Below are 25260 nucleotides of genomic sequence, written 5' to 3'. Positions count from 1 at the left end.
GGATGGTATGTGAGCAACAAGGACCCCCTGGTACAGATGTGTATCCTGGGACAGGGTAAATAATGTATGTAAACTAACACTCCCAGGCATAAAATACAACAGTAACACAATAGAGTGAACAAACAAACCACTAGGGTATCAAAAAATATACATTTTTAATTCGAATAAAAATACAGTTAATAACGATCAATACACTGATAAAAGTTAATAAAAATGCTAGACTGATATATAAGGATTCACAAAACAATCAATTTAAGAATCAAATTTAGAGATCAAAGGAGGTTAGGTGGTATCCGGTCGACGCGTTTCAACATGAAATTATGTCTTCATCAGGACATTTACCATCCAATTTCTGTAACAAAGGTAACAACAGAATTTCAATGGTATTACTCTAGTAGTTATAAGTTTGTTACACATTTCTATCGGTTATACACATGTTTGCTATAAATCTTGATGTACCGCTCATTATATATATAGAAAACACCTATGCATATGCTAATTGATAGTGCATTCATGTCATTGACCAAATTCATATTTTTGATAAATAGAACTTTATGCATATTCCTATTACATAAAACATTAGTTTAATAGCGGGCGATTCTCGCTCCCTTGGGATGCAATGATTGTAGCTTACTGAATTAGCTAGATGTTTATTCTCCATTTCATACATTGCATGTAATGCACATAAACAACTTAATTATTTTCTTTTATACATGTCTTTTTTAGCCCAACAAGAGTCCCAATCAAATTAGATTTAAAAGGATAGAAAAATAGAAAAAAAGAAGAAGAGAATAGGATAATAAAAAAGAGATGACCGCCACAATTTAACCATATATGCCTATCCTATCCATGAATCATAACTGATATCCTGGTTAGGGTACTGTGCCTGGAGATATTTATAGCACTCACGGTGCACTGACTTGACTGAATGGTTTATATACATCTTGGTATCTTACCTAAAGTTAGAATCACGAACTCTGTGTACAGTTTCCTCTGGGTTTCTAGCTGTGCGCTTTATCAACAAAATCCAAAAAGGGATATTTACTCAGTGGGTATCTAAAGGAAAACAAATTAACATGCAGGTAAGCCCTGCCTCAACATGGAGGCTTCATTTTAAACTATTTGTGAACCTAAGCAAGGATTATTGCACTCATAAGGTACCAGCTAGCTACTAACCTCAAAGGAAATCAGTAATTATTTTCAATAAGGGCATTCCGGTCCGAAAAGTCTAAGTTTCATCGAATAAATTCGACCTATAGATAAGAGACCATATATTAAGGGTGTATCACAAGATCGGTGTGAACTTCTTTTTAATTCAAAAACATCTTTTAAATGTCTTACCACAAAGAGGATTCATTCAAGCCTTCTCAGTTCGAAGTCCTTTATATCAATCATGTATCGCAACTTTAAAATATTTTATTCAATAAAATCCTAATGTTAGGGAGAAAAGGGGACTTGTTAGCGCAAATTAGATTACCCTACTAATCTCAGTACCGTACTAAGCTGTTTGTTCACTCTATTGTGTTACTGTTGTATTTTATGCCTGGGAGTGTTAGTTTACATACCTTGATTGGGATGGTACATGTTACATTGCCTTCCTACTGCCACCAGTTTTCCTAGCCCCACCTGACTATCATAGGAATTCCCACCTAGTACATACTAGACACAAGAGAAATTTCCCGATTGTCGATTATACTGAAACTGCTCTAGAACAATACATAGATATCAATAAAGGTGTCTTCCCCTACTTAGGTACTGTTGTAAATAGTAAACTGATACGTAGATTAACCAGAACACTTGAAGCAGTAGTGATTGAGACTACTTCTGCTCTAGGTAACTTAACCGAAGAGCAATCCTTTATGAGAATTGTCGTGCTCCAGAATCGTCTCGTCCTTGACGTCATACTGGCCGATAGGGGCGGGGCATGTAGAGTCATCGGATCTAGTTGCTGCATTTTCATTCCTAATAACGCACCGTCTGTTTATTCAGCTATTACCAGACTCCATAAAATTGCCCATATGTTACACCAAGATCCAGGCACCTGGACATGGTCCGGTTGGTTCTGGAATATAATTTCCGCCTGGGGATGGAAAGTATTGTCATTTCTGGGTATTGCAGTAGCGATCATATTCAGTTGCTGCCTCTGTTTACAATGTGGCCCTGCGATTTGCGGCATTTGTGCTACATCTTGTGTTCCTAGTCCCAAGTCCCGTCCTAAATCCAGTTCCAAGAAAATTCGAGACGAGCAAATGATACTGTATGAAATGATAGATGGTATCATGAATATTGATGTTTCCTGATGGAAACGTAGTGACAAGGAGGGAATGTGGAAAAGTAAATTTTGCCATGTTCTGTGTCCCTACGTGTCCTCCATCTTATGTTATGTGTGCATGATTAAATATGCATATGTATCCCCATGTTTGATTAAAGACGCAATTACAGTTGTGTCCATCACTAGTATGCCAGTTTCCAGTTCTCGTGAAAGCTACGAGTATCAGGCCTATGTAAAGTTACGTTGCCACGTTTCTAAGTGTGCACGTTATTTTATTGTAAAGTCCCCGTTTCTAGGCCTCAAAAGGGCCCGGACACCAGATTCAGCTCCTGTCTCCTGAGCCCTCGCTGAGGAGCGATACAGCCCCCACCTGTATCCTCGACCCTTCACTTACTTCCTGCCTCGCAGTGCCCGGCTCAGCCTGGCTCTGCCTCTGAGTCTGCCAAGAGTATGTTATGATTCTAGTTATCAGTCCAGCCCTCCTTCTCTGCATTCCTAAGCTACTGAATCGCATCAATAGTTTCCGTCATTGTCTAGCCTTTACGTCTCCATGTAAGAGAAATACTGCATTTAATGGTCATTTAATATTCTTCATCACGCACTACATGTAGAATAATGCATGCTCCAGTCTTAGAATCTGTTAGCCTTTACCCCGATAACCTTTGGATTCTATCAACATGTTCTCTAAACATCAGATACTAGATACTGTTTAGGCACATGTCGCCCTGACTCTCCAGACTTCAGTCTCTGCTCCTAGCACAGAGTTCATAGCCCCCAGCTTCTGCTAGTAACACGTCATTGTCAGTTTGCGCGCACCATTAGGTTAGAGGTCCCGGCTCCTTAGGTAGCCCCCTCCATGTTTCCGCCCCATTTATGACATATTCTGTTACGTTTGCATCACATGTCTATGTATACGCCCGTTACACCCATTTTCACCCTTATCTTTCGCGACTGCTATTGACCACACCCACTGCTCCGCCTACTGTAATTCATTGTAATGTAACTGTTTTAGTATATATATTTGTGCACTGTTATTAAATGTTACGCCGATTCTGATCCTGCCCCCGGCAGCGCTGCCATCCTGTTCCCGTGCAGGTTGTCCTGTTCCTGTCCTTTATGCTGTATTAAACCTGCAAACTCCTACTACCTCGAATCTTGACTCTTATTTATTGAGCTATCTGTTATTGCTATGTCCAGTAAAACCTAGATCCGGTATTATTTATTTATATACCACACACCGACGCAAAGTTGTTTGCTGGAATCCTACTGGAGAACTTAACGGAATGGGCAAAGGAGAAACAGGTACTGCCCGCGAACCAAACAGGCTTTATCAAGGGATTTGGTACATCCACTAATATTTTAATACTATCAATATTAACAGACAAAGCAAACACATCTAAAGAACCGCTATACCTGTGTTTCGTAGACGTTAAGTCTGCTTTTGACTGTGTTGACCGAGAACTCCTTTGGGAAAAACTTAGCAATCAAGGAATTCCGCATAAACTCTTAAAAATGATCCGGCTCCTGCACACAGAAACTTGGGTAAGGGTAAGGTTAGGTGAGGGAAAAACACCAACCAATAAAATCTCTACATCGAGTGGTTTGAAACAAGGGTGTGCGTTCTGGCCCCTTTACTTTTTAATTTATTTTTAGCTGACCTTTCTACAGACCTAAATGAAATTAATGCACATCCTCCAAGGTTAGCAAACAAACTGATATCTAACCTATTATATGCAGACGACAGTGTACTTTTAAGTCAAACCAAAGTTGGCATGCAACGATAAATCAATGGGGTTTTTAGGTATACACAGGAAAATGGTATGCAAATAAATTAAGCTAAAACCAAAGTTATGGTCATTTAAAAAAATGTGCATCTGAAATCCAATCATAAATGGTTTTTGAACTGAAAAAAATTGGAGCAAGTAGCTGATTACAAATATTTGGGAGTTACTTTTAATGATAAAGACAACTTTCAGACACAAAAAACAGATATTATAAGGAAAGCAAACTCCGTTGTAGGGGCATTTAAAATTATTCCGAAATCAACAGGAGATGTGTCTTATCACCCTTTATTAAACATAATTGCCGCAAAATGATTGCCTGCCCTAACCTATGGTAGTGAGGCACTCAACGGTAAAGATGCTGAGATTATTAATATAGCCGTAGCTAAAACATATAGATCTTTATTCTCTCTCCCGAAGAATGCCTCACAAGCACAGGTGAGACTTGAGTTTGGGCTAAACAATCAATTCTACGCAAGGAAAGGGCACATACTAAAAGTATGGAACAGAATAAAAAACGACAAGGATAACAAAATGTCCCGTTTATTGTGGCTGGAAGTGAACAATAAAACAAACACAAATGTCAGCTCCTGCTTAAATAGCGCTATTGCAGAATTTGGTATAACACCAATCTGGGAAACCACAATTACGTCGGAGAGCTTCAAAAAAACAATAAACAAACTCACTAACTACCTCTCCATGATTATGGACAAAGATACTCTGGTCATACGTAGCCACGCATGGTCAATTGTCTCTGGATTTAAGAATTTAAAGGTTCAAACCTACCTGGAAACACCATGGTCTAAGAAAAATAAACACATTTTTATTAACCCCTTCCATGCTCGTGACGGAACCGTTCCGTCACGAGCCTCAGGTGGGCTGTGCTGGCGACGGAACGGTTCTGGAAATCGAAAGAAAAACTACGCTTAAAAGAATGTTTAACATGCGTGGTGTAAGTACATGTAGACAGGCCCTGATCGCAAGTCTAAATCCAGAAGATTTGCCAATGAATTCTGCACTTGTTAAATTGCTTTGTGCTGTACAGAAGAAATTGGAGGTTTTTGTTTGACCAAACAACAAACTATGGGAATACGGACTTTATACAATACAGTATTTTGTAAAAAACAATAATGAACAGTCTACTATTCTATTTAATGTGTATGATATATATTTAACTCTTTGAAAATTGATTGAAAATCCGATTGTTTTATAATTTTAAAAATTGGTGAAGTTTTATCTACCTTTTTGTAAGATTTTAATTAATCAAACAAATAAACTTGATACTTGATACCCCTATACTATCCAATACTTACCATACATGCAATGTAATGGTATGTGTTGTAATGGTATGCGTAGTAAAGGTAGTTTTTAGACAATTCGTTGTAATGGCATGCTTTGTAATGGAATGCGTTGTAAATGATGTTACGTTGTAAAAAATGCGTTGTAAAGGCATACGTTGTAAAAGTATGCGTTGTAACATCATACATTCCCAGGGACGTTATTGGAGCACCTACACGCTGTGACCACCCGGGGTGAAACTTGCGACATGCTACCATCTTTAGGTTGGCTGTAGCACTTTGTCCTTATTCTTCGGTGCTTTGCCTTCATTTCCAACCACGCAGTCTCACGTTTCTTCAATAAAGCTTTATCTGTACTTGGCGGAGTCGCTCGACGATGCGCAACACTGTCTTTCCTTCACTGGTTTTACACGTGAAACCGTCGCCGTAGAGGGAAGGCATTCTTTTGGTGAGACGTTTCCTTTGTGCGTGACAACCGTAATGTTGCTTTGGATTTTACGTTACGGAGCCGTTTCCTGCACATTACTACGGTAAAGAGAGGGATTTAAGGAAATCAGACTGCCTAATTTGCCCACTCCCATGGACACGTATTAAGAATAAAAGGTGTCAAATGACTGTGTAAGACGTAAACAGCGCCACATTGGTGAGTCAGTCTGCAATCTTTTGCCAACTGCTTGCAGCGCCTAGAGACAATCATTGGGCATTCTGTTCCATTCGTCGTCTGCTCCAAGGACATACTGCATCTTCTATACCGGCCCTTCTGCATGTATTTGTCTATTTCTTTTGTGTTGCTGGTGTCTAGTAAAGTTGGGTTAGCGTTGTGGTTAACTATGTTTTTGAAAACTGCTTAGTGACATTTTAATAGTGTGACAAGTCAAGCTACAGAACCAGTAAGGTTACTTTTTCTTTTCAGGTAAGCAGTATTTTCTTGGCCTTTTTCGCAAGGGTTTTAGTCCCGTCACACAGTGCACCTGTCTGTACCTCAACGCCAGGTGTCTCGCAAGGGTTTTAGTCCCGTCACACAGTGCACAATGTCTTTACCGCCACACGAGGTGTCTCGCAAGGGTTTTAGTACTTTCACTACGGTGCACAATGTCTGTACCTCAACACGAGGTGTCTCGCAACGGTTTTAGTCCTGTCACTACAGTGCACAATGTCTTTACCTCCACACGAGGTGTCTCGCAAGGGTTTTAGTCCCATCACTACAGTGCACCTGTCTGTACCTCAACACGAGGTGTCTCGCAAGGGTTTTAGTTCCGTCACTACGGTGCGCAATGTCTTTACCTCCACGCGAGGTGTCTCGCAAGGGTTTTAGTCCCGTCACTACGGTGCACAATGTCTTTACCTCCACACGAGGTGTCTCGCAAGGGTTTTAGTTCCGTCACTACGGTGCATAATGTCTTTACCTCCACACGAGGTGTCTCGCAAGGGTTTTAGTTCCGTCACTACGGTGCATAATGTCTTTACCTCCACACAAGGTGTCTCGCAAGGGGTTTAGTTCCGTCACTATGGTGCATAATGTCTTTACCTCCACACGAGGTGTCTCGCAAGGGTTTTAGTTCCGTCACTACGGTGCATAATGTCTTTACCTCCACACGAGGTGTCTCACAAGGGTTTTAGTCCCGTCACTAAAGTGCACAATGTCTTTACCTCCACACGAGGTGTCTCGCAACGGTTTTAGTCCTGTCACTACAGTGGATAATGTCTTTACCTCCACACAAGATGTCTCACAAGGGTTTTAGTCCCGTCACTACAGTGCACAATGTCTTTACCTCCACACGAGGTGTCTCGCAACGGTTTTAGTACCGTCACTACGGTGCACAATACTTTACACGTTCTGTTTACATTTTGCCCTACATAGGGTGTGTTTTATAGGTTCCCTGCCCATTTGTTACAGTGCACAATGTTTTACCTGAAAGTATACAAGGTGTTTTGCGTGGACTGTAGTCCCGCTCATACAATGCACAACTCTTGACCTCTCCGTGAAGTGTGTCTGTTGGGCCTTCTCCCATCGTTATGTGCAAAACACATGACCTCCAGTTGAGGTGCGCTCTTACACGGACCTCGGATTTTCCTACCACTTACTTATACCTTTACTACAGTGCACGTTTTTACCTTACGTAAGGTGTCTAGTGTGTTTTTTTTTACTTTAATAGTGCACAACATTTAGATCTCAACTTGAGGTCACTCCTGCACTCGCTCTTTTTACCCATACTGGTTGTATAGTTTGGGGTATTTGTCCCATTACTATAGTGGCGAGTTTCAGGTTTCAATACCCTGGGTGTTTGGTTTCTTATGCTTCTTGTTTCTTTGTCTGCACTATATCCCAGTGCTGTTTTCTATTTTTGATTCAGTCTTCAATATGTGATGGAGAGGTTTGAGTAATCCTTTGCATTTCTCTTCTTCTCTGTCATCTTGTTTCTTCCTGACTTGGGTTGCCTTCTCGCATACCTGCCTGGCCAGTAGGTGTGAAGGAAGTAGTCATTGATGGTTTCTCTTTCTATTCTTTATTTGTCTTTTTTCTGTTTCATTCTTCTCTTTGTTTACATCTAGGAAGGAGGATGGGTATGGGTTTCTGTTTTTCTGATTCATCACATTTCTCTTGTTCTTTCCTTTTTTCTCCCACTGCTCTTCATAGTCTCTGGTTCTCTCTTCCATTCGTCCAGCTTCTGTTTTTCTCTTTTCTGTTTTCCTTTTGGAAGAAAGGAGGATATGTAGTATCCTGGTTTTAATGTGGTTCATACTATGCTAATGGAATTCTCCCTGAATGATGTAATATGGAATCCTGGGAGTGTGAGGCTGCAGTTGAGAAGGGGTGAGCAGCATGCTGGTGCTCCTGGTGGGGCTGAACTACTGGAAATGTATCTACTACAATAAACACTCCCGAAACACTACAAACAGCATAGAGTCAGAGACTACATCAGTTTAGCTTGCACACATTTATGGCAGCTGTGACGTTGCAGCTCCATCCTCCCATCCTATCAGGTGACTGTTGGCATTGCGGCTCCATCCTCCCATCCTATGAGGTGACTCTTGGCATTGCGGCTCCATCCTCCCTTCCTATCAGGTGACTCTTGGCATTGCGGCTCCATCCTCCCATCCTATGAGGTGACTCTTGGCATTGCGGCTCCATCCTCCCATCCTATCAGGTGACTGTTGGCATTGCGGCTCCATCCTCCCATCCTATGAGGTGACTCTTGGCATTGCGGCTCCACCCTCCCATCCTATCAGGTGACTCTTGGCATTGCGGCTCCATCCTCCCATCGTATAAGGTGACTTTTGGCATTGCTGCTCCATCCTCCCATCCTATCAGGTGACTCTTGGCATTGCGGCACCATCCTCCCATCCTATCAGGTGACTCTTGGCATTGCGGCTCCATCCTCCCATCCTATCAGGTGACTCTTGGCATTGCGGCTCCACCCTCCCATCCTATCAGGTGACTCTTGGCATTGCGGCTCCATCCTCCCATCCTATCAGGTGACTCTTGGCATTGCGGCTCCATCCTCCCATCGTATAAGGTGACTTTTGGCATTGCTGCTCCATCCTCCCATCCTATCAGGTGACTCTTGGCATTGCGGCTCCATCCTCCTATCCTATCAGGTGACTCTTGGCATTGCGGCTCCATCCTCCCATCCTATCAGGTGACTCTTGGCATTGCGGCACCATCCTCCCATCCTATCAGGTGACTCTTGGCATTGCGGCTCCATCCTCCCATCCTATCAGGTGACTCTTGGCATTGCGGCACCATCCTCCCATCCTATCAGGTGACTCTTGGCATTGCGGCTCCATCCTCCCATCCTATCAGGTGACTCTTGGCAGAGGATATCTCACAAGTTACATAGCTCGTCAGTTCAGCGAGCTCCGGCCGCGACCAGTCCTAAATAGGCATGTCTCTGTTTATCCACCATACCAGATAGAGGATAGTTTCTATCAGACACAAAGGTTCTGTTTCTCCCAGAGGTTTCCTCACTCCACACTTTGCATTAGTGCTGATGAATGTGTCCTTTATCCAAGGCTCTGAGACAGAGCAGTGACCCAGGCAGAAGCCCCCATGTCCAAATGATTTCCAGATGTAATGAACAGCTGTTGGGTAGGGATGGGCCTGGCGAAATGTCAAGCGTTCCTAATGAAAAAAACTCAGCCACCAAGTTGGTGTGTAACCTTTGCCTCCTTTCATCCTGCTTGATGTACACAGTGTGATTTGCTGGAAAGCTTTGGGGTGCAACCAATCGGTAAAACAAGCGTAGAGCACACCATGGACCAGAATGTAAGTCAGACCATGCATCCCGTCAACTGGTGAAGTTGCCCTGATCCTCCATGCAGCTCTGCGTCACTCTTCCATCTCCCTTCACTCTGCATTGACCTCGAGGTGTCCCTACATGACCCCATTCAGACTCGCCTTAACCCCTTGAGTACTGCCAACGGTCAACGGACGTCGCGTGCACTACCTCGGTCCGTTGAGCGTCGCGGCCCGCCCGCGCAATAAAACGTTCCGCACCAACGCGGAACGTTCAGCGCAGTGGAGGGGTTAAACTGCATTGACCTCCAGGAGGCCTTGCATGGACAGGCACTCTCGCCTCAGCCTGCTCTTGCGTCATGGTCGCCCGGCATGACGTCATTCACACCAGCTTCAGCCCGCACCTGCTCATGGTGGCCCTGTGTGAGAAATGGTGCTACTGGTTGAGGGGAGTGAAACTTTATTCAAGCAGAAGCCAAAATTCTCAAATAGGGGGGAGAAGCAAGCAAACCCTAAATTAACCTGCGCTCAACCCTCTGGTAGCGTGGCACAGAGCAGGCAGGCGTAACTTAGAGGAAATGTGTAAAGTGTTTATGTACCACTTGAAACATCAATAAAGTGAAACATAACAATAGAAAAAACCCACATCAATTAGGAAAAAATAAAGTAGAATGTAATAAATAATTTAAGAACAAAACTACAAAAATCCAATCAGTAGATTTAAGTGAAAATAGTGCCTAAACAGTACCATACGCCAACTGTGGTTATCTATTTGCGCAGGACCGGCACAAAGTTCAGGCCAACCACGATGGAGTAGGGGCCAGCTATAGGTACCCAGTTACGTCCGCTGAACAAGAATACTTTAAATTCTGGTTGCAGAGTGTTGCAAGGTCTCACTTTGAGGATGCATTGTTCATCTGATGCACTGCGAGGGCTTGGTGTGGAGATTCATACCGCAGTGGTGGTTTTGAGGAGGCTGCAAGGCTGTGACGCGAGGAACTGTGTCCTCATCGATGCAAAGTCCAACGTTGAGGAAGCGTAGCTCATCAGCTGGTACTGAAGATAGCAGCAGGACTTGCAATGTGGAGTCCTGCGTCTTCATGGAGGCTACTGTCAATGAGGTACTTGGGATGTGAAGACCAGTGTCGAGAATGAGTTCCTCAGTGCCTGGTCCGAGGAGACTGTGGGCTGCGATGCAAAATCCTGAGTCCGGGTTGCGTTCGGGTTGCATCGCACAGCAGGTCCGATGCAGAATTTCTGGGAAGCAATGCATCGCGCTGCATCGGTTTTGCTGGGACCACGGTGGGGCTGGCAGAGCACCTTTAGGTCCACTTCCAAGGGCCTAGGACTAGGGTGGCATCACTTAGGAGGGCAGAACTCACAGATGGCATATACTGGGTTCAAGATTCAGGAAGTCTGCTCTGTCCCTGAGGCTTCTAATCAAGAGGGCAGCCAACTAACCGTTGGAGTCACACAGGTAGTCCTGGGTTCAAGGTGCAGGTCCGGTCCTTCTCACTCAGGCAGAAGGGCAGCAGGGCAGCAAAATGGCAGTCTTTCCTGCAGCAAAGCATCATAGTGATACTTCACCTGAGTCTTCTACAGATCCAGATGTGTACTGAAGAGTTGGGTCTAAGGGTCCAATATTTATTATTAGCTATTATGGGCTCCGGAGCTGAAATTGTGTGCAGAAATGTCTCATGCTGAGACAATTGGATTCACCCAAAACAGGACCTCGGTTGCGGTCAGTTTGCTGACTGCCTACTTATGAATTTTTTCAATCTGGAGAGGCCGAGGCCCCGCCCACGAGAGGAGCTGCTGCACGATGGCTGCTGCCGCACGCACTGACCCTGCCTTCTGAACCGTCACTGACCTTGAACTCTTATCCGATTGTGTGCGACTCGCTGTTCCGGTTTCAGTTTGGTACTCTGCTCTGCGGTGCAGCGTGGTGCCCTGGAGCCCTTTATGACTACTTTTACGTATTGCTAAGTGACAGTTTGCGAAGACCTCTTTGCCGCAGCTGGTCACCGTGGTCCCCCTCCCGCCGACGCTGCCCACACCAACGCAGCGCGGCCAGCCAGGAGAGGGGGGTCTTCAAGCCCCGAGAGACCTTGCGGCGGAAGCGGAAGCCGCCACCGCCCCATACCGCGCCCGGAGGCGCATAAATTTGAGTCGAGCCCCGGCGGAGCGGGGGCTCTGTGGAATCTATTTGCAGGGGGCACTTACTTTGGTTCCTGACACCCTCTTTGCTGCAGCTGGTCACCGCGGTCCCCCTCCCGCCGCCGCTGCCCACACCAACGCAGCGCGGACAGCGAGGAGAGGGGGGACTTTAAGCACTGAGAGCCCTTGCGGTGAACCCCCTGCCACCCCATACCGCGCCCGGAGGCGCATAAATTAGAGGCGAGCCCCCGCGTCGCGGGATCGCGCACGGGTCGCACCGGGTTAAGCCTGGGACAAGGGCGGGACCGTCTACGGCCGTCAGCGGCGGGAAGAGGCTGGGCTGGGCCCCCCCTCTAACAAATGCTTTGCATGCCCTGGACAAAAAAGGTACTGTTTACAACTCGTAAGGCAAAGTTTGAGTGACTTTAATTTTTGTTTTCAGTGTTTGGACACATTGTAATTTGTGCAACTTAAGGTTCAGTGTGTTGCCATTCACCGAGCTTTCCACTTACTGGGCTGATATTTTGTACCAACATATAAGAAAGATATATATAAAATGGGGATGCGTGGAAAAAAAGCAAGTGACTATTGCACCAAAACCAATCCAGAAACCCACTTCCATTGATCAGATGTTGGTGAAAGCTTTGGGTGTAGTTACTACAGAAATAGAGAGGACAGAGAGACGTTTATCCATTACGCCAAACCTTGATCTAGAAACATCATCCCATAGTATCATTGTAGATACAGAGGTCATATCCACAGACCCCCCTAATACCCTATTAGTAGATCTAGAGTTGAGCATTGAGTCACCTGATGTTGCTATCAGGAAGCAACCGGGCAGAAGGGGTAAATCTAGAATACAGCCCAAAGTCAAACTATCGGCTAAGCGGAAAAAACAATCTCAAGTCCCTACTTCAGAGGAACGGCCCAGGACCGATGATACCGCAGGGGTGTCCAACGATCCTATCAGCGATCAGCCCGGGTGGGTATCAACATTGGTGAACAATCTACACATGCAAGTGAGGGCCATTATCAAGGAGGAACTTTGTAATCTAATGGATAGGATAGACGGGTTAGCCGTAAGGGTGGACCACTACCTAAAAACCAAAGAGTCAAATGAGGCTGCTTCTGACAGAGGTATTAGTACATGCCATCAGGTTAATGGGGACACGATTTTGGACGACCCTGCCTCAATAGCTATAGACCAACCTCCTATTACAACCCAGGTTAATGCACAACCGGATGGGAGGTTGAACGTCTCTGTATCCTCTGTGGTACATGCAAGTTCAGTGAGCGTTAGTCAATCTATGCTTAGGTCCAATAGGGAAGCTGAGAAACTACCAAGGGAGAATACCCAAGGAAATGGTCTACCCTTACCCTCTAAAAATAAAACTTACGTACCGCCAACTATCAACCTCCCACCGGCCTCATCTCAATACGTAGTGGTGCTTGCCGGGGTTCCATCAGTAAGAGAAGGTCTGTTGGAAACCCAAGAATTGAAAAATAAATGCGTTGATTGGCTAGTGAATATTAGCACACAGAGGTACGAGATTTCAGAAAGAAATCCTAACAACCAGAAGAGTGGAATGGATAGGTGATCGAAGGAAAAACCTATCAGGGGAATGCATAATAATTAATTTTAAGAATCCCTTTATAGCACAGCACATTTTAGCAAACGAGCACGGGAGGACTATGAGTAATATTTTGCTCCTCCATTTAAGTTATTTTTATCCCCCTAACCAGTGGTTCCCAAACTTTTGACTCCTGAGGACCCCCATTGAGTCACCACTGGAAGCCGGGGACCCCCAAGCAATTTGTATGAGTTAAATTTTCAAATATTAAAACAGGAATTAAAAAAAAAACACGTGTGCACACAAAACAATTACTCAAAGTACTAAGAATTTTGGGGCCAGATGTACGACCATTTCATTTAGCGCCTCACAATTGGCGACCCAATGCGAGTAGCAAATTGCGAGTCGCTAAATGAAATGTACAACAGTGTGTTTAACACTGTTTAGGATTCCCAATGGGGTCGCAAATTGCAAGGCTCATTAATATTAATGAGCCTCTTGCAATTTGCGAGCCCATTGGAAATGCCAGCCCTCCCACGGATGGTAGCCTGCTGGGCTCAGCAGACCACGATGTCTGCGACTGCTTTTAAATAAAGCAGTTTAAAAAAAATGCAGTCCGTTTTCCATGCATTTAAAAAAAAAAATGAAACGTTTTTGTTTCATTTTTTAAGGGCAGGCAGTGGTCCCTGGAACCACTGCCTGCCCTTAAAAAATAATGTTGCATGCATTTGCAAAGGGAAAGGGACCCCTGGAGACCCCTTCCCATTTGTGAATGCTTTACTATCTACTCGAAGTAGGTGGTAATTGCGAGTGTTTTACGACCTCAATTGCAGTCGCAAAACATTTGCACATGGTTTTGAGACTTGCTATTTGGAAGGGAATGCCCCTTCCAAATGGCAAGTTGCAAAACCTATTTAGCGAGTCGCAAAAAAATGGTGACTCGCAAAATAGGCTATGTACATGGCCCAATAGGTTTTTGCATGCGCAAATGGACCTTAGTATTTTATATTTCATTTGTTTTATAGCATCTCTCATACCATTGTAGGATGTCAGAGCACTTTACATCACACACATATTGAGACAATAAATCATACATGTAAATCAGTGTATAGAAAATGTTACACAAGGTCAAGGGGACTACAAGGTGTAGGATTCACATGTCATTCATACTGGTAGGCATTTTTAAAGAGTGCCCAGTCTGGAAAAGCACAAGCTTAGGATTCAGAACATAACACAGTGGCTAGCACTGACTTTAACATTAAAAATGTATTTCCACCCAAATAAAACTTTTTAGCAGCATCAGGATAATGAATGACTGGGAAAAAAACATAAGTTACTGACTGGTGCCATGCAGTTTGCAAGCAGCTCTTTGATGACAGTTTATAGGTCCCATTGCTAGATTACGATTGTCACTTATTGTTGGACCCGGCCTCGTCGCGTGGTCCTACCCCTCCCGCATGGCGGGCCCCGGACGACATCGGCCCTCCATCCAGCCCGGGTCGGCCTCGGGCACACCTCTGCACGACCTACAAACCACCAGATCCGCCACCCGGCGGCCCACAACCACTGACACGGCACACTCGGGCCACCCCCGCATTACCGGTCCGGTGCCCCCCCCGGACCCTCATTCCAGGCCCGACGCCATCTTGGGCCCATCACGTCAAAGACACGTGGTCCCGGCCCAGCCGCGGCCACGGCCCCAGCGAGCCGCCATCGAGGCACCAAGAGCCCTCCGGGTGGTAGAGTGGCCACTCAACCAGAGAGAAGGAGAGGGGAGTTTCGATGGCTCTCCAACCGTCCCCGGATGTCTGGTTTCGATCGGCCTCCGGCCTCCCTGAGCGCTGGCTCCACCCCCTGCTGGGTGTCTGGACACCATCATCCCGGCCCCTCGGACACCTAGGCGAGAGGGTCCGGACATCAAAGGACTCCAGACCTATATCTGGGCCAGCCCCGGAGTAGGACGGCAGTTGTATCCCGGAGTCGAGAAGCCCTGCTGACGTTGTCGCGGCTGACCCCGAGACGAACCCACCTTGCTGTTCTACTTGGAGCCTGCTGGCGCTGCCGCGGTCCACACTCGCTGAACCATCTTGGAACCTGCTGGCGCTGCCGCGGTCCACACTCGCTGAACCATCTTGGAACCTGCTGGCGCTGCCGCGGTCCACACTCGCTGAACCATCTTGGAACCTGCTGGTGCTGCCGCGGTCCACACTCGCTGAACCATCTTGGAACCTGCTGGCGCTGCCGCGGTCCACACTCGCTGAACCATCTTGGAACCTGCTGGCGCTGCCGCGGTCCACACTCGCTGAACCATCTTGGAACCTGCTGGCGCTGCCGCGGTCCACCCTCGCTGAACCATCTTGGAACCTGCTGGCACTGCCGCGGTCCACACTCGCTGAACCATCTTGGAGCCTGCTGGCGCTACCGCAGCCCAACCTTCCGGAACCCCCCAGCTCGAGGATTGAGAGCTGTGCGTAGGGTCTCCTGGCTAGCGACCATCTATAAGACTGTCCCGCTACCTTGCCCCTTGTCACGAGACTTTCCAGATCTCGGGATCTGCTGTATATATTGAAACGATACTTATTGCCAGATAAAGATTGAAAACTCTATCTACGTGTGGTGTACATTTGTAGTGGTGTGGTTACTCTGCTGTACGATTCTAGGAGAGGGCCCTCATGTCGGAGGCCTCTCGACATCGCTCGGTCCCTTCTCTGAAGGAGGGGTAGACCTAGGGGTGGTCAGTCAGACACCTTCTGCCTCCCCCGGGTTCGCCTTTCTAACATTGGTGGCAGGCGCTGCGATCCGAGCCAACGGAAAATCGTACAGAGAGTGATCTACCCACTACGACGGAAAAACACACAGAGACCATGACGACCCAAGGAACCAACCTACATGCCAAATTCCAGAAAGAGAAGATAGAAGAATACAGCCACAAAGAACTAAAACAATTCTGTAAAGACATGGGTATCGCTACCACTGGCCTGAGCACAAAAGAGGACTTCAAATCGGCCCTACAAGCCTGGGTGGAAACCCGAGACAGACCACCCCAAGAGGAGAATAGCCCGAACGGGCAACAGGAAGCCAGCGCACACCCAACGGGGGAAAGAACCGCAACACTAAACACGGACCTCATCTATGAAGACGCTCGAGAACGAGAGCGCAACCGGCTACACGAATTGGAGCTTGCACGACTCCGGCTAGACGGAGAACTCCAGCTAGCGGAGAAAAAGATAGCCCTCGAGCAACTACGGCTGGAGGGGGATCTAGAAGAGAAACGGAGACAACGTGACCTCGAAGAAAAACGGCTAGCATATGAACACGAACGAGGCCTGAGAGAACTAGAAATCAAAGCCAAGATCAACGAAGATAGCGCGGCCGGGGCCAAGACCTCGGCCCATCCCGGGGACACCAAGGTTCACCTACCGAAAGATGTAGTCAAAGAATACTACAAGAACGATGATATCCAGCAATGGTTCAAAGCCTACGAGGTGGCCATGACCGCCCATCGGGTGCCCCTGAAGGTTTGGGGCGCCGGACTGTGGGGAAAGTTCGTCAACGAAGGGAGGGACGCCCTGCTGGAACTCCCTGAAACCGAAACTACCTCCTATGAACACATGAAAATGGCCCTACTCACGCGCTACGGACTCACCCCCGAAATGTACCGGCAGAGGTTCCGAGACTGTAAAAAAATCCCCGGTACCACTTGGGTGGAATATGTGAACTTTTTCAGCAGAGCCTTCGAAGGGTGGGTCAAAGGCAGTCAGGTCACTACCTACCAGCAGTTGGTCGACCTTATGTTATGGGAGCACCTCTCCAACAACTGCTTCATTGAACTACGACATCACCTCCTCGACAGCAAGTTGACCGAGCCGCGAAAGCTAGCGGTCGAGGCAGATCGGTGGGCGAGCAACCGCGTCCACCGGAACACCACAGGAGAATACGGACGAGGGTCTCCGGGGAACCACCGGCCGCGAGGCGGCGGGTCTGGCATCAGCCGAGGCCGAGACCTCCCGCCGGGGTCTTTGCCCGCCTCCTCTACACCAGCCTCCAGCCCGAGGGGGGCCCATCCAGCCCGACCGGGGCCACGCCCCAACGTTACGTGCCACAGATGCCAGCGGCTGGGTCACTATGCCAATGATCCTCTCTGCCCCATGAACCAGCGGCCCGGCACCACCGGCCCCCCCGGTCGACAAATTACTGCAGCCGCTCTGAGCGAAGAAAAGGCTGAAGAAGAAGAGATCCCTATGGAACCAGAAGAATGGGAGTCCGCGGCCATGTGCCTCGCCTCCCTGGGCGACAAAGACATGATCCCCCAAGACCAGACTCCGATCAACACCCAGAAGTACCGCCAGTGGGTCACCATCAACGGACGCCGGGCCGAGGCTCTCCGGGACACGGGGGCCAGCATAACCGCCGTCTGCTGCCATCTGGTGACCCCAGAACAAATCTTGCCCCACGTTCTGTGTCCTGTCCGGTCAGCGGACAATTCCGAGAGCCTGTGCCAGATGGCTCGCATCCCCTTCGAGTGGGGAGGAGTGTCCGGCATGCTGAAAGTCACCGTCCGAGACGATGCCCCGGTGGACTGCCTCCTAGGGAACGACCTGGAAAGTTCCCCCTGGGCGCAGATCGAGCGAAGAGAGCATCTGGGGATGCTAGGCCTTCCTGAATGGGTTTGCGTAACGACCCGATCCATGTCCACCCGGGACGCCGTCCCAACCGAAGACAATCTGCCCGAAGAACCAGAATGGCCGGCACCTCTGGGGCCGCAGGGCCCCAGCCATGAAGAACTTCCCGAACTAGCCCAGTGGCGCCAAGACGGGGGCCCCACCCGCGAACAGTTCCGTCGGGAACAAAAGACATGTCCTTCTTTTGAGGGACTCCGACAACAAGCCGCCACGCAAGCCACAGGAGACTCCTCGGGGTCCCACTGGATCTATTGGGACCAGGACCTCCTGTACAGTGAACAAAAGATCGCCGAGCTGGGGGCCGGCCGAGTACTAGTCGTCCCCCTCCCCTTCAGAGACTTTCTCTTAAAACTGGCACATGATGTGCCCCTCGCCAGGCACCTGGGGCAGGACAAAACCTACAGCCGCCTGGTGACCCACTTTTATTGGCCGAAGATGCGCAGCGATGTGTACAACCACTGCCGAACCTGTCCGACCTGCCAAGCCAGCGGAAAGAGTGGGGGAAAAATCAAGGCCCCACTCCAACCGTTTTCCGTGGTGACCACTCCCTTCGAGCGAGTAGGGATCGACATCGTGGGGCCCCTGGATCCTCCAACCTCTCAGGGGCACCGCTTCAGCCTCGTCCTGGTGGACCATGCCACCCGCTACCCAGAAGCTATCCCCCTCCGGACTATCACAGCCCCCGTAGTGGGTCGGGCGCTAATGGGGATCTTCTCTAGAGTCGGCTTCCCCCGAGAGGTCGTAAGTGATCGGGGCACAAACTTTATATCGAAATATATGCGGTCCCTGTGACAACAGTGCGGGGTCGCGTATAAGTTCACCACCCCGTATCACCCTCAAGGGAATGGACTAGTGGAGCGATTTAATAGGACCCTGAAAGGAATGATCAAGGGCCTAGAAGAACCCCTCCGGCGCAAATGGGACGTTCTGCTGCCATGCCTCCTGTTCGCCTACCGGGAGGTACCCCAGAAGTCCCTGGGGTTCAGCCCCTTTGAACTATTATATGGACACCCTGTGTGAGGCCCCCTCAGCCTGGTCAAGGAAGGCTGGGAGCTGGCCGCCTCCGATACTCCGCCCGATGTTTTCCGATACCTCTTGACTCTCCGCAACCAGACTCGGAAGTTCCGGGAACTGGCCGAAACCAACCTGAAGGCCAGTCAAGAGGAGATGAAGCGCTGGTATGATGAAAATGCCTCGTCCATTGAATTCGAGCCGGGCCAGCAGGTCTGGGTCATGTCCCCGGTCGACCCCAGCGCCCTCCAGGACAAATGGACGGGGCCCTTCAAAGTGGTGGAGCGCAAGAGCCCCATCACCTACCTAGTGGACATGGAGTCCCCCCGGAACCCCCTCCGGGTCCTACACGCCAACCGGCTCAAGCCCCACTTTGTCCGCACCGAACTGAGCCTGTTGCTGGCTACCGATGACGGAGCAGAGGACGACTCCGATCCTCTACCAGACCTCCTGAGCACCTCCGAGAAAGATGGCTCCGTCGAGGGGGTCTCCCTCTCTCCCGCGCTGACACCCAAACAGCGCCAGGACTGCCAGAAACTGCTGGGTCAATTGCGAACTTATTTTCCCTCACCCCCGGAGTCACCCAGTGGTGTGTTCACGACGTCGACACCGGGGACAGTCCGCCCGTGCGGCACCGAGCCTACCGAGTCCCCGACCGAGTCCGGGCCTGCATCCAAGCCGAAGTTTCCAAGATGCTAGCCCTAGGGGTAGTCGAACCCTCAGACAGTCCATGGGCCATTCCCGTCGTCCTGGTCCCTAAGGCCGCCGCCCCCGGGGTGCCCCCGGAGCTGCGGTTCTGTGTCGACTACCGTGGACTGAATGCCGTCACCAGGACCGACGCCCATCCCATTCCCCGAGCGGATGAACTGATCGATCGCCTGGGAGCCGTCAGGTACCTCAGCACCTTCGACCTAACGGCCGGATACTGGCAAATCGGCCTCACGCCAGGGACACAAGAACGATCCGCTTTCTCGACCCCCGATGGCCACTTCCACTTCAACGTGATGCCCTTTGGCATGAAGAATGCTCCGGCCACCTTCCAGAGACTAGTGAATCGGGTGCTGGGAGGGCTGGAAGAGTTCAGTGCCGCCTATCTGGACGATATCGCGGTGTACAGCCTCTGTTGGGACGAGCATCTGACCCACCTCTGGGAGGTCCTGACGGCCCTCCAACGGGCCGGACTAACAATAAAAGCCAGCAAGTGCCAGATCGGTCAAGGGTCCGTGACCTATCTGGGACACCAAGTGGGGAGCGGCCAAGTGGCTCCCCTTCAACCCAAGATCGACGCCATCCAGGCCTGGGAGCCCCCCGTCACCCAGACCGCCGTCCGAGCCTTCCTGGGGCTCACTGGATACTATCGGCGGTTCATAAAGGACTATGGGAGCATTGTGGGGCCCCTCACAGAACTAACCTCCAAGAGACTGCCCCCGAAGGTGCACTGGACCCCCGAGTGCCAAGCCGCCTTTGAGACACTAAAGACTGCCATGTGCACCGCCCCGGTGCTCCAGGCCCCCGACTACAGCCGAGAGTTTGTGGTCCAAACCGACGCCTCGGAGCATGGCATTGGGGCGTACTCTCCCAAATGAACTCTGACGGAGTCGACCTTCCTGTGGCCTTCATCAGCCGGCACCTGCTGGCCCGAGAACAACGATGGAGCACCATCGAGAGGGAAGCATTTGCCGTCGTATGGGCCCTAAAGAAGCTCCGGCCCTACCTCTTCGGCACCCACTTCCGAGTACAGACCGACCACCGGCCCCTGCAGTGGTTGATGCAGATGCGGGGCGAGAACCCGAAGTTGCCACGTTGGTCCATCTCCCTCCAAGGGATGAACTTCACCGTGGAGCATCGCCCTGGCAACTACCACACCAACGCTGACGGCCTCTCCAGATTCTTCCGCCTTGGCGAGGAGAATCCCCAAGAAGATGGGTGACTCTCCCCTGCCTTCAGCTGGAGGGGACGTGTGTTGGACCCGGCCTCGTGGCGTGGTCCTACCCCTCCCGCATGGCGGGCCCCGGACGACATCGGCCCTCCATCCAGCCCGGGTCGGCCTCGGGCACACCTCTGCATGACCTACAAACCACCAGATCCGCCACCCGGCGGCCCACAACCACTGAAACGGCACACTCGGGCCACCCCCGCATTACCGGTCCGGTGCCCCCCCCGGACCCTCATTCCAGGCCCGACGCCATCTTGGGCCCATCACGTCACAGACACGTCGTCCCGGCCCAGCCGCGGCCACGGCCCCAGCGAGCCGCCATCGAGGCACCAAGAGCCCTCCGGGTGGTAGAGTGGCCACTCAACCAGAGACAAGGAGAGGGGAGTTTCGATGGCTCTCCAACCGTCCCCGGATGTCTGGTTTCGATCGGCCTCCGGCCTCCCTGAGCGCTGGCTCCACCCCCTGCTGGGTGTCTGGACACCATCATCCCGGCCCCTCGGACCCCCAGGCGAGAGGGTCCGGACATCAAAGGACTCCAGACCTATATCTGGGCCAGCCCCGGAGTAGGACGGCAGTTGTATCCCGGAGTCGAGAAGCCCTGCTGACGCTGTCGCGGCTGACCCCGAGACGAACCCACCTTGCTGTTCTACTTGGAGCCTGCTGGCGCTGCCGCGGTCCACACTCGCTGAACCATCTTGGAACCTGCTGGTGCTGCCGCGGTCCACACTCGCTGAACCATCTTGGAACCTGCTGGCGCTGCCGCGGTCCACACTCGCTGAACCATCTTGGAACATGCTGGCGCTGCCGCGGTCCACACTCGCTAAACCATCTTGGAACCTGCTGGCGCTGCCGCGGTCCACACTCGCTGAACCATCTTGGAACCTGCTGGCGCTGCCGCGGTCCACACTCGCTGAACCATCTTGGAACCTGCTGGCGCTGCCGCGGTCCACCCTCGCTGAACCATCTTGGAACCTGCTGGCACTGCCGCGGTCCACACTCGCTGAACCATCTTGGAGCCTGCTGGCGCTACCGCGGCCCAACCTTCCGGAACCCCCCAGCTCGAGGATTGAGAGCTGTGCGTAGGGTCTCCTGGCTAGCGACCATCTATAAGACTGTCCCGCTACCTTGCCCCTTGTCACGAGACTTTCCAGATCTCGGGATCTGCTGTATATATTGAAACGATACTTATTGCCAGATAAAGATTGAAAACTCTATCTACGTGTGGTGTACATTTGCAGTGGTGTGGTTACTCTGCTGTACGATTCTAGGAGAGGGCCCTCACGTCGGAGGCCTCTCGACATCGCTCGGTCCCTTCTCTGAAGGAAGGGTAGACCTAGGGGTGGTCAGTCAGACACCTTCTGCCTCCCCCGGGTTCGCCTTTCTAACACTTATGAAGTGCACAGTAACAAAAGAATCGCTGTGACAAAAGCAGTAACCACGGACCTATGCACATAAAATACAGCTTTTTAAAATGCATGGTACACGTTCTTTGCAGTAGGCACATTAACCCTCTGTGCTACATTAGTTAAGTCAAAGCTACCACTGGACAAAACTCTCATCTCTCTCCAGCAGGTACATTAATCCCTGGCATTATCTTGACACTTTTATTGTTGCTTGAAAGCTGATAATTATACAAGAAACTTTGCTGTGCTTTTAAACTGCTGCCTGCGGACGCCCTGGGAATGTGTCACGGACCCCTGGGGGTCCGCGGACCCCAGTTTGGGAAACACGGCCCCTAACAGTTCACGTAATTTCGATTCTGAACAGAGGATGGGTAGGAATTTCTCCCCTATGCATTGTAGACCAACCATACGGGAACACCATTGGACAACCTATCCCTGTTTTAATATCCCAACAGGTAATAGATTCAGCCCACTAGACGGGGTGGACTGACTAAGTAGAGCATCTCCCTGTATTGAGAAGAGCAATCCCCCTCCACCTCAGGAACAGGGTACTAATCGCAGTTGGGCATTTTCTCGTAAAAGGGATGGATTTGCCAGTAGTAGCTTGAGCGGCTGCCCTAGCAATAGTGATACTATCCCCAGAGGAGTTTATGCCCAGCGGGAAATACCGGATCCACAGTCAACCATGAGGTCTCAAGTTGATGACAATACTGATTTAATAACATCCATAATGGAGACACCTATTATAATGCCATTTAGATCCCCATCGCAAGATGGACAAATAACTAAGGTCTTGTCTTGGAACGTGGCAGGAATTAAAAATAAGCTGGGCGTTCCAGACTGGGGGGCTTTTATAGGCCTATATGAGGTCTGCATGTTTCAAGAGACCTGGGCTTATGAAGAGACATTTAATCCAGGTTACGCTATTTTTAGTATCCCAGCCACAAAGGGTAAAGTAGGGAGACCGTCTGGTGGGCTTATGACCTGGATAGGGTTCATCCGGGATGCAAGGTTGTACAAATTGAAACAGGTTCCATTGATATCCTCTGTGTGAAATTACAGTTTCCCTCTAACCCTCCCGTTATCTTAATTAATATATACTCTAGACCAACCCCCAGGGGTAAAGAATCTACCACGGTAGAGATTTTATCTAATTTTCTATGCCATATAGACCCAAACCAAATGATTATTGTTGGCGGGGACTTCAATTGCCAGTTCGAGCCCCTTGAGGGCTTGTCCCTGGAAAACCATGGGGACGAGGACCATTCTTTGGCAATTCCAGAAACTAGTTGTCCTTTAGTTAAATACTGGTCCCCCTGTGATGTATTCCTATAGGTTCTGAATCGATCCCCCTATTCCTGACCCTATTCTGGTTAAACAAACCAACAAGTTAACTAGCAGTCAGCCCATGAGGCAGAAAACCCCCATGATGCAGATACCGTTATCTGACGCAGTCACACTACGGCACAGGAACGTGTTATCTGATTAGGTCATAACGCTTGCGATCTAATTAGACAAGCGATATTCCTCCAGCCCCTGATAAGGCATACGGAGTTCTCTAAACAAATCAAACCTATGACAACCTGGGAAAAACCCTGCAGCCATTGTTTTGATTTCACCGAGAACTTCAGCAAAAGAATGTGCTAACGAGCAAGTCGTATGACATCCTTATTGACGTATCTATGTCCATCCTTACGTCAATCTCGGCACCTTAAAGGTATAAATATTACCGATATTGCCCTATGCAAACACACGCGGTGGTGACGAGACGGAGCAGCCATACTTGCCGAAGCCCAGAGCAGAGCAGACCCCGCTGGCGCAGCCCCGCCTTCCTGACGCGCTGAGAACGAGACGCGCTGCTCTCTCCTGCCGAGAGATCCAGCACCGGCACTTCCGGGTAGCCCTCGCAGGCAGCCTGGAATATCGAGACCAGAGAGAGAGATTCCATCCCTCATTCATCCTAACTTCCAGGTACAGAACTGAATAACCCCTCACAGAGAATTCTTTAGTTATTCACTTGGCAAAACAAACTTAACTTAAACTGTAACTTTCTATTCCCGCCCACGCATTAGACTTAGGTCAGGTACACGGGGTAGGCGTATTTAGAAACACCAGTTGAGTACGTTTAGTCAAATGTATATATGTATGTAATATATTTAATCATTTTAAACCTTCATATGGCTTAGAAACCATATCAATGTTTTTACAGTATTATTTTATACTTCTGCTTTTAATGTATGCACTTTACTTAACTATAAGTATTGCAATAATATCGATCCATTTCTCTTGTACGAGAAAAGAGACTGATCAATAAATAACATCTTTTATTGAACACGCCCGTCTCTTCCTTTTCTCTACAATCTGATGAGACTAAGAATGCACGTACTGACTGAGTAAAATAAATTGCCTTTTGTTCACACGACTCTCGAGATATACTCTTGATTAGGGTAGAGCAAAGTTGTCATGTTCTATGGTTGTCAGAAACTAAATCCCTTCTTGTCTAATCAGGGGAGTTAATTCTTTCCTGAACATTCGAGAAAGTTTCTAGTGAACTCTGAGCTAAGCTGGCAAACCCAAAACTTTAAGTCTAATATTGACAGTAGTAGACCTAGTTAACGTCTGGCCTAGGCCTTTACTATTGAAGGTATTATTCCAATGCGCAGAGCCTATTGGGATGATAGGAACTACACTACATGGCGCCCAACGTGTTTGGAAAGGGCGATAAAACTAACGTAAGACATTTAGAGTAACTCAGTCGTGCTTTCTCACTCAGACCCCTTTTCCCATTATACTCCAAAGACGTCTGGAGTGGGTGAAAGGTAATATCCTCCAAAACCTCGCAGGAGGGAACTCCTATGTATGGTTCTTGGTATAGTCAACGTTGAAGGATACACTGTTCCAAAACATTGTGC

General features: G+C 49.1%; 1 long non-coding RNA gene across 1 annotated transcript in view; it reads right to left on the bottom strand.

The window, feature by feature from the left end:
• Positions 1-184: 184 nt before the first annotated feature.
• LOC144785682 (uncharacterized) overlaps positions 185-25260 on the bottom strand; it is a 77917-nt gene continuing 52841 nt past the window's right edge. The window contains exons 2-3 of the long non-coding RNA XR_013602020.1: positions 957-1056; positions 185-352 (exon numbers count right to left, since the gene is read on the bottom strand). This is a non-coding gene — a long non-coding RNA (uncharacterized LOC144785682). The remainder of the gene's footprint in view (positions 353-956; positions 1057-25260) is intronic.

Source organism: Lissotriton helveticus, chromosome 10 (assembly GCF_964261635.1).
Source record: "Lissotriton helveticus chromosome 10, aLisHel1.1, whole genome shotgun sequence".
Taxonomy (NCBI): Eukaryota; Metazoa; Chordata; class Amphibia; order Caudata; family Salamandridae; genus Lissotriton; species Lissotriton helveticus.
Note: the sequence above shows the minus strand (reverse complement) of the source record. Positions and strands in the feature narration are given on the sequence as shown.